Genomic DNA, 12,438 nt, shown 5'->3' with positions numbered 1-12,438 from the left:
GTCCACCATTCGACGAAAGAGACCAGGGCTCTTGAGTGAAGGTGGTGTGTTGTTGGACGACAACGCAAAACCACACACAGCAAGGCACGCATAGGATCTGACTTGTCACTTCAAATGGCAGAGACTGGATCATCCGGTCTACAGCCCCAATCTTGCCCCATCAGACTTTCACCTGCATTCAGCATTGAAAGCCACATTCTCGGGATGTGACTTCCAAATCAATGCTGAAGTGAAGCAGGCTGTGCGACAATTCCTTGCAATGCAAACTACTTGCACGCTAAGACAAATGTTGGTGGTGACTACGTCGAAAAATAGTGCGAAGTGTGTATAGTTCATGATGCTAAGGTGCATTTGTTTTTGGCAGTAATTTTCCGTGTGAACAACAATGATGAAACTTGCTTTTGGAACTTCCCTCGTAATAGACGGTGGAATATATCATTGTCTGTGGTACCTTGATTCTTAAAGTCCTCGCCCTTCTTACCTGAAAAATGGCCACTCACTATGCAAGAGTAAGCTGGACATCAACAATATACTTACTTTTTGAGTGGTTGCTTCCTGGTGCAAATTCTCATGCTAAGCACCTTTCCGACGGCTTGCGTGTCTTGACATATGTGTAACTGTATACTGCCGGAAACTGTGATGAGTGTGTGTAAAGTTCAATATTGATTATTGAATGAATGTTTTACATGCGCAGTAAATGATAACTTGGTTTTGTAGGAATATCTTTTCTAAACGACTACATAGGAGGGGTGATTTTCACACTAATTTCTTATTCACTTGTGTCCTCGGTAGCTCTCCTCAGATATCTGATACCTGTCGTAATTCCACAACTACAATACCAGGTCTGGTGCGTCCAGTATCTTGGCTGTACCTGTGTATCGTTCTCCATCTAGTTTGTTAGTTCATCCACACGCCTGCAGAACAAATTACCCTGTAACTTGTGTCTTATCCATGATCATTCTGCATTCAAGAGAATATTCAAGCTTTACCTTTTATTATCGATGTAGCTTCCCTTTCGGCATCTCTTCGATAGGAAACATACACAGCTGTCACACTGTGAACTATCTGTGTTTTTCTTATCACTTTACATTTCTGCTTTCTTCATTCCACCTCACCTGATAAGCTTACACTATTGTATCTCACTCGTCCCCTGACCAGTCAACACTTCCTCCATATCGATTTCTTCTGTACTGTTCTCACAGGTATTTTTAGCTCTCACTATTCACATTTGACAAAAATTTAATGAGCAAATTGCTTAACATTGATGAGACTGACAGTTCTTAGATTCCAAATATTCGTTACTATGTATCATCATTATCATTCACCTATCCATCCATCAGTCATACACTCTAAGACAAAAAAAAAAGACGCGCCACGAAGGAGTTATGGAGATTGGTCACAAACTGATATTCATGCAAGTATAGACGCAAAATGCAAAACCGTAAACTTAGGTGGCCGATGGATCAAAGTGTGACGCTTGCAGCACAGTTTCACCGCGCAGCTGGCAAGGACAGTAAGCAGGGGACATGTTGATACCAGGGCATAAAGTATTTGCGAATTTCATTCCACTTACTGAGTTGGGCAGTAGCTATGCATCGCAGACGGCCGCGTGACCGATATACACAGATGTCAACATTTGGTAGAGAACCTGTAGTTGGGCTCAAAGAAGTCGGCTGGAGTAATCAGCGAATCGCTAGACGTTCGGACAGGAGCGATGCCACTATTCGACGATGTTAGCAGGTTTGGGTGTACCATGGCCGAACGCAGGGTCAACAAAGAAGTGGTCCACATAGAGACACGAGAAAACATGAGTACTGGTACATCGTCAGAGAGGCACTCGCGGCCTCGGATTCACCATTATCAAAGATCCGATGCGCATCTGGTGCTTCGGTGACCTCCAGGAACATTAATAGGCGGCTCACTGAAAGGGGGCTGAGCTCACGGAGCGCCGACTACCATTCGCCTCTGTACACCAATAAGCCCGTTTGCAGCGGTTCCGTCTGAAATCTCATTGAATGGAGTAGAACTGTCTTCGCTGATGAGTCCCGCTTCGAACTGAGCCCCGATAACACGAGAAGACGTGTGGCAGGATACCAACCTGACTGCTTCTCGCCATACGACTCGACAACCTGTAGTGATGGTCTGAGATGCCTTTCCATTTCATTTCATAGTAGGATCCCTCTGGTTGTCATCTGCGGTACCCTTACAGCGCAGGGCTACGTCGACGATATTCTACGCCCAGTTTTGTTGCCCTTCGTGGTAAGCCACAATGCCCGTAAGCACATGGCTAGAATTTGTACTGCTTACCTCCGTGCTTGCCAAATTACCTTGGCCACCAAGGTAGCCGGATCTTTCCACAATCGAGAACATTTGGAGCATTATGGGCAGGACTCCCCAACCACCTCCTGACTATCTAATGTTTCAATTGGAGAATTGCCATGATATCCCTCAGGACGACACCCAACAGCTCTGTCAATGTCAAGCCAAACAACTGCTTGCACAAGGACCAGAGGCGGACCAACGCCTTATTGGCTGCTCAATCTGCGAAGCTCTTTGTCTGGAATATCTCATCCAATTTTTCTGAAACTGTAATCATATGTTTGTCTGTACATGTACATCACATCTACCGATTTCCGTCCCATTCGGGTATTCCTTCGTGGTGCGTCGTTTTTATATGGGTTTAATTATACTAATAGAGAAGGGTGAATGTTTCAATTTAAGGTAAGGGGCCCTAGTCCGGAAACGACCGAGTCGAAAGGTAGAAGCGAAAATCTAGTCACGTTCCACCTTAGCCTCGCGCAGCGCTCAGACTAAGTGCCCCAACTTCTGAAACCTAAAGATGATGAAGTACAGATTACCCACTGAATACTCTCCAACACCCTAAGATTATTTCCCCTGTTAATAAACTAGTAACGGTGCACGTAACTTGATGTCAGAGAGAACAAAATCCAAAGTCTACGGTACAGTAATAATGAGTGCTATTTTCCTGCACAAGTTTCACAAGCTGCTACATTTACAACAGTTATTCAGAATGGCGTCCCCCAGCGTCAAGGCAGGCACGGTACTATAGCGCAAGTTCTGTCCCAACCGTTCTAATATCCCTGGTGTCGTTTCAACAATATGGTAGGCAGCAAAAATTGTTGCCAGGAAATGCTCGTCAGTCAATATAGGCGTCTCATATACAAGACTTTCCATACGGCCCCACAACAAGAAATCAAGTGGGGTGGAATCAGGTGAATGTGCTGGCCACGAAACGGTACATCCTCTGCCTATCCACTGTTCATCAAATGTCTGATGCAGGTATACGTGAACCCTCAGTCTATAGTGAGATGGAACAACTTCCGTTGACGAACAACAAGTGGGATATGTTCCAGGAACTTCGGTAGTGGGTCTCTGATAAACACTATGTATACTGGTACATTTCCGCGGGTAGGAAGAAGAAACGGGCCTAATGCATAATCTCTGACTATGCCTACCCCAAATTGGCGGATAACTTGTGTTGATGACTCTTCACAGCTGTAGCGGGGGAATTCTCATCAGCCTCAAAATGAGTACTGCGACCATTTGGAACTCCACGTCTGGTGAAACAGGCTTCATCCGTGAAAAGTACATATGCAGGAAAGAGAGGATCGATTGTAAGGCGCTGCACGATCCCTTGGCTGAAAACGACACGAGGTCCGAAGTCAGCAAGAGTAAAAACATGTACGTTCTGTGAAGTTTTTATCATCATCACGGAATCACCTTGCATATCGCTAATGTACCATTCAAATTGTCATGTTACTAACCGAGGAAGTCTTATTAGATGTAAGAAAGAGTCTGAAGGCCCTAATCTTGCCAGTTGAAATAAATACACGAATAAAATAAATAGCCCATTTTACTCAGTTTTACAGAGATTATGACTAAAGATAGCTTTACTCATGTAACGCTGTTGATCTTTTGCTACGTATAATTGAAATTAGGTTTGTACATTTATAGTTATAAAATACCACACTGTCCAAGAAGCATAAAAAGTAAAGTCATTGATGATTAACAGTGAGTTCAAATAATAAAAATTTTGGGCTTGCAAGAAGCTTCATAACTGCAGTCGTAGAATGGGTGGTGGGGAGGGGAGGGGGGCAGAAGAAGCACATTTAATAAAAGCACACATAACTTAGTTTCAATAAATTGTTTACTTGCAACGTAAATGACAAGAAACAAATGGCACATTCAAAAATCACGTTTATAACTATCATACATTTACTTACACATCGGTGTCTATGAGTGATACGTCATACGAACGCTGCATGATACATATATAATAAAGAAATATACACATACAGAGCATAATGATGAGTCGATAATTCCGCCTAATTAAGAGAAAACTGAGTGCAAATCGAAAGCACGCTGTTAAAGTGGCGGGCAGTTTGATTTGCTGTTTCAGTGAGCTTCCCAGCTTCCGTAACCTTAACACACCATCTTTAACAACTAAAATTTCAGTAGAGTGATTGCTTTATAATGTTTCTAATGAGAACATAATTTTAGTATTTCCGTTATCTGGAACACTCGCCGCTGCAACAGGCCTTAGGTGCAATTTCAGGATTGGAATCCAGTTCTTCAAAATTAAAGGCCTCCAACACTGTAGAGCATCTACAATGAGAATGAAATCCCATCCATAACACAATGTACCCCAAGCGAATCTCTGTTTAAATACAATGCAGTATAATTCTGCAGGCAGTATAGGCTACTACTGAGACAAACATCGTACAGTATCATCATTAGAGGACGCTTAATCTACGCCAAACATTTTCCGTTACTATACAGTCATCCGTATGTAGCCTAGAACATTATTTTGGAACAGCTGGTAAGAAGCTGCAAGAACGGTTCATATTTCATTGCCATCGCTGAAACAGCACCTCGCTAACTGCCTTGCCGTACTGTACATATACTTATGTTGGAGAGCAAGGCAAGTGATCTGCGTCAGTCATATTAGTGCTTATGTCACTATAAACGGTAATAACTTACTTACTACCAGTCGAAAATTTTGCCAACTTCCAAAATAATCTCTAACACTGAAGCAAACTAAAATGTTTTCAAAGATGCCAGCGTTTTCTTATAGTTCGTTGAAATAGCTTCATCTTACGCAATATTTGTTGCCACTGTAGCAGTGGCGTTAAGCAACTTTCGCTGAACAAAAGAAGTACATTATTAATTCTATTATTACAAAGACAGTAAACGATAAAAATAATTTCTACTATGTCGCACAGCACGAAAAATACAACAAACTTTCAATCGATAAATAAATTATGAAAAGTCGCAGCACAAAACGTTCTTAACAGTATCATTGCACATATGTGTTAGTAGCCTTACTGTTTACAGTGAAATAATCATTAATATAATATTCCTAACATGGAAATAGTGGCAACACTTATCCACTTAATCGTAAAGGTTGGCTTCTCGTACGATCTCCCGGCGAAAGCCTTAAATTACGAGGAATACATATTTGTTTGCTCTATTTAATACAACAGGGCATGGAGGAAAGCGCAGAACCATATGGTGGCACACGGTGAATGATATACTACAAAACAGTCTACTCACAACGGCTATGTACGAAACTCCAATGTCTTTTTCTGTGCTGCCGATCAGCTGCAGACATAGCAACTGCTACTCTCATTTGGGTCACGTGGATCTCCACTAGCGAATATTATACTATTTACACAAGAAAATCGTAAGCAGTTCTTGCGGGCAACAGCAGCCGCACATTTAGTACGTCAGAGCTTCGTGGCGTCTGTACATACACACACACACACACACACAGCTCCAACTCGCAAGCACCTGCGAGATCAAAATGCCTCCTTGTTAGTTACATCTGTCTTGAGAAAAACTATTTACAAAACTCTTGCTGCATCTGTGTGACGAACAACCTGTGCAGGCACACCCGCCAAACAATGACTGACCCAACTCGTCACAATATTTCTTGATAACGTGGTTACCTGCTATCTGAAAACGTAAAAATAGTCTTCAATGCAAATTATCACGCCAGAACATTATATATTTGCACGCCTAATATTTTAAATACCTAACTTTTGCTACATGTAACGGAAGGTTTCTGCGGAACCTCACCACGACTCAAATGGTACAAAGATACACGACATCTGAAATCAGATTAGTTTGGCTTATTCCACAATGGCCTTCTCACAAGAATGTTGCGTCACGTTTTTAAATATACTCTTCATTAAATTCAGACTTTAGGCTACAGCACTGTCACCACAGACATTACGTCCTACATTTCTCATTGCTTACACGGCTGCGACAAACATTTCGATTCGAAGTGAAATGCTTGAGAGCCATTTACTTCATTTCTACACAGGCGCTAATCCTGCACTGTGCTTCTTGCTTGTACAAGTCCTGTGACTCAAGAAAAATTCTCCTGGCCTGTAGTCACCAATACCGCAATGAACTTTCTTTTGTCGTTCTGTAGTTTGGATATCATAATTTTAAGTGTGAAGTCTCTTATTGCACTCTTTTGCGGTTGTCTTCGACACCACAGCTCCCACCTTTGACTGAAATACTATTAAATATCAGAAATCTAGGCTTTCACAAGTATGTAATTACAGATGATTTTTGAGAAGTCTGAATTCCACTGTGTTATTCGTATGTCACATATGTACGGCTAAACAGAAGGACCGTTAGCTGCGTTCAGTGCTCGAGATCTGGAAGAGATTCACACTTGATGTCCAGGAACGCCGCGTGCCGTGCGCCGAGTACTGGATGGACACTTAGGCCCGCGGAGTCGGCTGTGGGAGGCTGCTACGGTGTGGCGGTTTCGGCTGTGGTGGTGCCGTCCTCAGGAGCGGAGCAGATGCGAGCACGCGCAGGCGAGGTCCTGGGGCTGTGGGTGCGCCGGCTGGAGCCCAGCGGCGCGCCTAGCCTCAGAACCAGTACAGGTCCTTGGACGACTCCTGCACCTGCGCCTCCAGCCCTGGAACACGACAGCACACACCGTTAGCGAGACCTTGCAGCACTTGGATTCCAAAATGTGAAGTGAGGGGGTGCATCTGCCCTCCTCTCTTAACAAACATATAGGAGGAACATTTCATAAATAATGCACAGGTTGGTATTACTGTGGATTGTTTGATACAACAACAATTGCAGATACAGTCCGGAGCTTGAGGAAGAAGGACGTGTTTTTGTTTTTATGCTTTGTACTCTAACATAAAATTGTCGAAAGGTGGAAATGGAACCTACACGTGTCTCGGATATTGTGACTGTTAAGACCAGAGGTCGTATATCAAGATCTAAACTTTAGGCAGCAAAAACCCGACAGAAATCCACAATGCCTCAAGTTAAGTTAGTGGCGTGTTTACATTTGAGCGCAGTACGGTTGCACATTGGGTTAATCGTTTTGTGGTGGTCGTATGAGCACAGACGATAATCCAAGGCCCGGAAGACACAAAACGTCAACAGATGAACGAACTGTGAAACTTGTGGTAGATGCACTTGAAGAAGATCTCAGTGCGAGTTCGAGGAACTCTCTGAAGCCACGGGAGTTCTCCCATCAGTATTCTGTATTCTGGAAAACGATTTGAAGAAGAGAGAAATTCCTGCGAGATGCATCCCACAGTGTTCGACTGCTGAAGAGAAGCAGAAACGCTGGACATTGCAACCTTGTTCAAACAAAGATTCGACCGTGAAGATCAAGGATTCTTGTGTGGAATTGTCGCTATTGATGAAACGTGGATTAGAGACGTTGAACCGGAGTTGAAATCACAGTCCAATGAGAGGAGAGCTTCAGATTCTCCACGTCCAGAAAAATTTCGGCGAGCCCAATCAAAGCTCAGTTAAATGATAATTTTTGCTTATGATCGCCAAGGAGTCGTCATGGCAGATAGAGTCCCATGTGGAAAAAGTATCACAGCAGTGTACTATGGTAACTTCATGCACAAAACCCGACCTCAGTTGCTCGAAGTTGGAACACTCACTCTCCACGAAAATGCACGAATATGGATGGGAAGTGCTGCCGCATCCTCCGTACACCCCCCAAATAAGTCCATTAGAGTTCTACTTGTTCCTCTAGTTGACAAAACCTATGCGTGGACGTCGTTATCTATTTCTGGAAAATCTTTCTACCATCTTTACCTGAGCCATTCGACAGATGTACAGAAGTGGTGTCCTGGATGGAATAACAGAGCTTCCGAGACGTTGGGATTCAGTCATAGAGAAGCAGGGAGAGTATACTGAAAGACTGTAAAGAGGTATTGACAAATAAGTGGGTAAGCAAAAAAATAGTGCGCATTATTTATGAAATGTTTTTCGTAGGCAAAATATTCAAATTAGTAGGGAGTTGCCATTAGTGTATAACTAATCTCTCAGCGTAAAAGAAATTAAGAAAAGAGACTTATCTTTAGCTTGACAAACTTCAGTAGCCCAATTTAACATGATATTTCTAAATCGCCGGAACAGCTCGTCAGCTCACTAAATCATCCTCTACTTCTACGTTCGTACCACCAAATATTACACTGATTATACATGTAACATATATGGCTCTAGGAGCCATAATATCCCCTCCAAAATCTCATTTCGTTATTGGGAAAGTAAGTGTTAGCTGATGTATGACGCAAGAAGTGTAGTGAAGTGCAGACAAATTTTCAGTTAATACTACTTCTCTAACACGTAATTCAGATTTTATCGACATTCATCGCAGTGATTCTTCATAGTAAGCTACCATACACAAAACTTTGATTCGTTTCATTACCTTTCTAAAGGGCAGTGAATGGTCTCAGAAAATACGGGAAACAAGCGTTACAAACAAAATATACTGTGCAACAAAATTAAAGGATAACTTTTTCGAAACCCGGTAGGTGTTTCCCACAGCGGCATGTAAGTTTCAAATTTGACTCAAAGGTGCCCACAACATTCCTCTGTAATGGTACAGAAGCATGGCAACCCGTGACGTCACCTTCGGGCTCGGCGACACTTCAAACAGCAAAGTGTCGACACATGCGAAAGAAAGGCTACAGTTCAGAAGCTCTGAAGTGTAAGGTGTGTTAACGGCGTCACATTGTCTCCAAATTGCACCACAGTTCTGACCAGCTACACCGTGGATGTGTCATACCATGCGAAGGTCATCGCACCCCCTCTTGCCCACATTTCAGCCCTTCTTTGTCGCCTTCGCGATCGAGGCCAAGACCGTGACGCCCAGAATTGAACTCACGCGCTTTTCTTCTGGGTGGCCGAGAAGAAGATTTCAGACGCATCGCCGCTCAGAATCGACAAAAAAAAGGGTTAGAGGGTGGCATCAGAAAGGGCTTAAATGAAACTCCTCTTTCCTATGGGCGTATACATCCTTACATTTCGGGGTCGAAACAGGCAGATGTTAGTGTGACAAGCAACAGAACGACGTTTTTGACAACCTTTGACGCTGCTGACATCCCTGGACGTAACAACACCTCTCTAAGGACATTGTGAGGCTGCATCCCCATTGAACGTGATTGCACCCCTTTGGAGTGCAGCGCGACTGCAATTTTTGCTCACGTGTACAGTATGAAACCAACTAGTGACAGTTCAAAATCAACTGAGAGAATTTGAAAGTAATTTGAAACAGCAAAGGATACTTATGCTTTTTAAACCCTCCCATTTGACGCCCTCCTGTAGCGGAATCCCGGAAGGGTGAGAACACATGCGTGAAAACAATGGCAATAGGTCCCACCACTTCAGCAATACCCTCAGTGGCACTCATCCACATTTACTGAGGATTTTAAAAATGTGTGCGTTTACAGTGAAAACCTACGAAGTAGTCCTAAAACCTGGAGGCAGCTAACTGGTATCAAAAGGGTGTAAAGTGGTTGCCAGTCAACAGACATGTAGATCTAATTCACAGTTTTCCTCTGTAAAGGCACATTTTCAAAGTCCTCAATAAATGTGGGCAGGTGCTACAGAATATATTGCCAAACGGGTGGGAGTCTCAGAAGAACCCTTTGTCATTGTATTCACATATGTGCTAGTGTCGCACCTCTCCGTGATTACACGGCAGGAGGGCTTGAAACAAGAGGGCTGAAAACGCACAAGCACTCTTTGCTGCTTCAGTTCACGTTCAAATTTTGTCGAATGATTTTGAACGATCCCTAACGGTTCCATTAAATACACGAGAGCGAAAACAGCGGTCGCGCTGCACTCTAAAGGGGTGCCATCACGTTCAGTGGGGATGCCGAGAGAGGTTAAAAAGTCTAGGGGTGTCAGCAGCATGAAAGGAGTCAAGAATGTCGCCCTGTTTTTACCGCGATGTGTGGGAATCAACGCGACAAGGAAAGGTGTGATTTCATTGACTCCCTTTATGCCACCCTCTGATGCCTTTTCGGGTCGATTTTGAGCGGCAGTGTGTCAAGTGTTTTCCTCTGCCACCTGCAGGGTGTAAATTTTAAGCTGACAAAGCAGAATAGCTCGAAAAATAAGCTTCACACGAAAAAATGTATAGAATCCAAAGGTGATTATTTTCGAGGGGGACATCTGCTGGTGCTAAAATTATCCCGCCACCCCAACCCCCTGGGTGTGGAGCGGGAGGAAACTTTAACATCTCAAATGGGAACCTCCATTTTTTATTGCAGAATAAGATTCTACATAAAAAAACGGCGTACAGTTTGTCTTAAGCATTTGTTTTGATTCTTGATAGTTGGCGCTGTGATTCAAGGAAATCCATGTTCTCATTTTTGAGTGGCAAATGGTTACGGATAGATAAAAAATACTTATTTACTTCGTAAATTTTGATTCGCTAGAACTAAAACTCTTCCTCTGCCCCCATAGGGTGGGGTTTGAGAGAGAGGAATTACAGCTTTACAAATGTTGATCCAAATATTAATTTTTCCGCAGATTCGGATACGTTTTGTTTGTTTCGTGGTCATGAGGTCACACAACTTTATATATCCAACAGATTATCTGACTAGCTAACTAACTAACCAAACATCCTACTTACTCACAGAGTAAACAAAGTAAAAGACTAACTGAGGAAGAGACTAACCCACTCGCCAGCTAAAGATGAACGTGTTCCCCTTTAAGATTTTCTTGAATTACAGCGCCAACTACCAAGAATAAAAACAAATGCTTAAGACAAAATGTACGTAGTTTTTTTATGTAGAATCTGATTCTGCAATAAAAAATGGGGGTTCGCATTTGAAATTTTAAAATTGCCTCCCACCCCAACCCCAGGGGGCTGGGGTGGTGGGCTAATTTTAGGACTAGCAGATGTCCCCCTCGAAAATAATCAACTTTGGATTCTACACATTTTTACGTGTGAACCTTATTTTTCGAGTTAATCTGATCCGTCAACTTAAAATTTACACCCTGTATAAGAAAACCGCGTCATTTCAACCCTGGGTGTCGCCGTTCTGGACCCTATCGCAGAGGCGTCAAAATAAGGGGTGAAATATACCCATCGTGTGACACATCCACTATGATGCTGGGTAGAACAGTGGTGAAATTTGGTGCCAATGAGACATCATTATGGTTCAAATGGCTCTGAGCACTATGGGACTTAACATCTGAGATCATCGGTCCCCTAGAACTAAGAACTACTTAAACCTAACTAACCTAAGGACATCACACACAGCCATGCCCAAGGCAGGATTCTAACCTGCGACCGTAGCAGCAGCGCGGTTCCAGACTGAAGTGCCTAGAATCGCTCGGCCACAGCGGCCGGCAGACATCATTAACCCGTCTTCCAATACACATGAACATCTGATTTCCACCGTCACCAAAACTGCTGAATACGAGCGTCTCCCGCGAGTAGGCAAAGTAGTCTAGAATGCTTGTGCAAGGGACAGACTACAGTTAGTACAGTTAGTCACTTTCACTAGACCAAACTGTCATTACAATTCAGAATGAAAAACTGTAAACATGAGCTGTGCCGTAACAACACCTGCTAAAGTAGAATGACGTAGTATTGGCTGAAACATTCATTCAGAAAAGTGCTGCTGGCTAATTACTTGCACAAAATAAAATGTTAATGCCACCCTGACAGTGTGTTAAGCTTTTAACGATTCAGGAAACCGATAGGACAGTTCACTAAATCTGGAAAGTAGTGCAACATCTTCATCTTCTTATGGTAAATAGCAAGCAAATCGACTGTCAAATTAGCTTCTGCCCTTAAATGTGAATATAAAATTCAACGGATTAAAATGTGAAATACTGACATCTATACTGCTTAAGCATTAAACATTGGTGACTGAACAGGAATAAGTCCTATACAATAGCGAGTGAGGTCTCGTTTGACGAGGGAAGCAATCAAGTAATGTGTCGGTCATTTCACTCATCCTTCCCTACGACAGTCGGACGTAGTTCTATGTAACGAGTGCTGCTGAAGTACAATGTCCTGCTCAAACGTTTTCGAGAAATCGAAGTTCAAAGTTTTGCGAGCCTGTTGAATACCAACAGGGAGCGCCAGTCATCGAGCAGCAGAATTGATGCAAC

The 12,438-nt window shown here is 43.0% G+C and overlaps 1 long non-coding RNA gene across 1 annotated transcript in view; it reads right to left on the bottom strand.

Moving 5' to 3' along the window:
• Positions 1 to 4,150: 4,150 nt before the first annotated feature.
• LOC126100941 (uncharacterized) overlaps positions 4,151 to 12,438 on the bottom strand; it is a 126,994-nt gene continuing 118,706 nt past the window's right edge. Inside the window, exon 2 of the long non-coding RNA XR_007522232.1 lies at positions 4,151 to 6,958. This is a non-coding gene — a long non-coding RNA (uncharacterized LOC126100941). The remainder of the gene's footprint in view (positions 6,959 to 12,438) is intronic.

Source organism: Schistocerca cancellata, chromosome 9 (genome assembly GCF_023864275.1).
Source record: "Schistocerca cancellata isolate TAMUIC-IGC-003103 chromosome 9, iqSchCanc2.1, whole genome shotgun sequence".
NCBI lineage: Eukaryota > Metazoa > Arthropoda > Insecta > Orthoptera > Acrididae > Schistocerca > Schistocerca cancellata.
The sequence above is the reverse complement of the archived record's forward strand: the minus strand, read 5'-3'. Positions and strand labels throughout refer to the sequence as shown.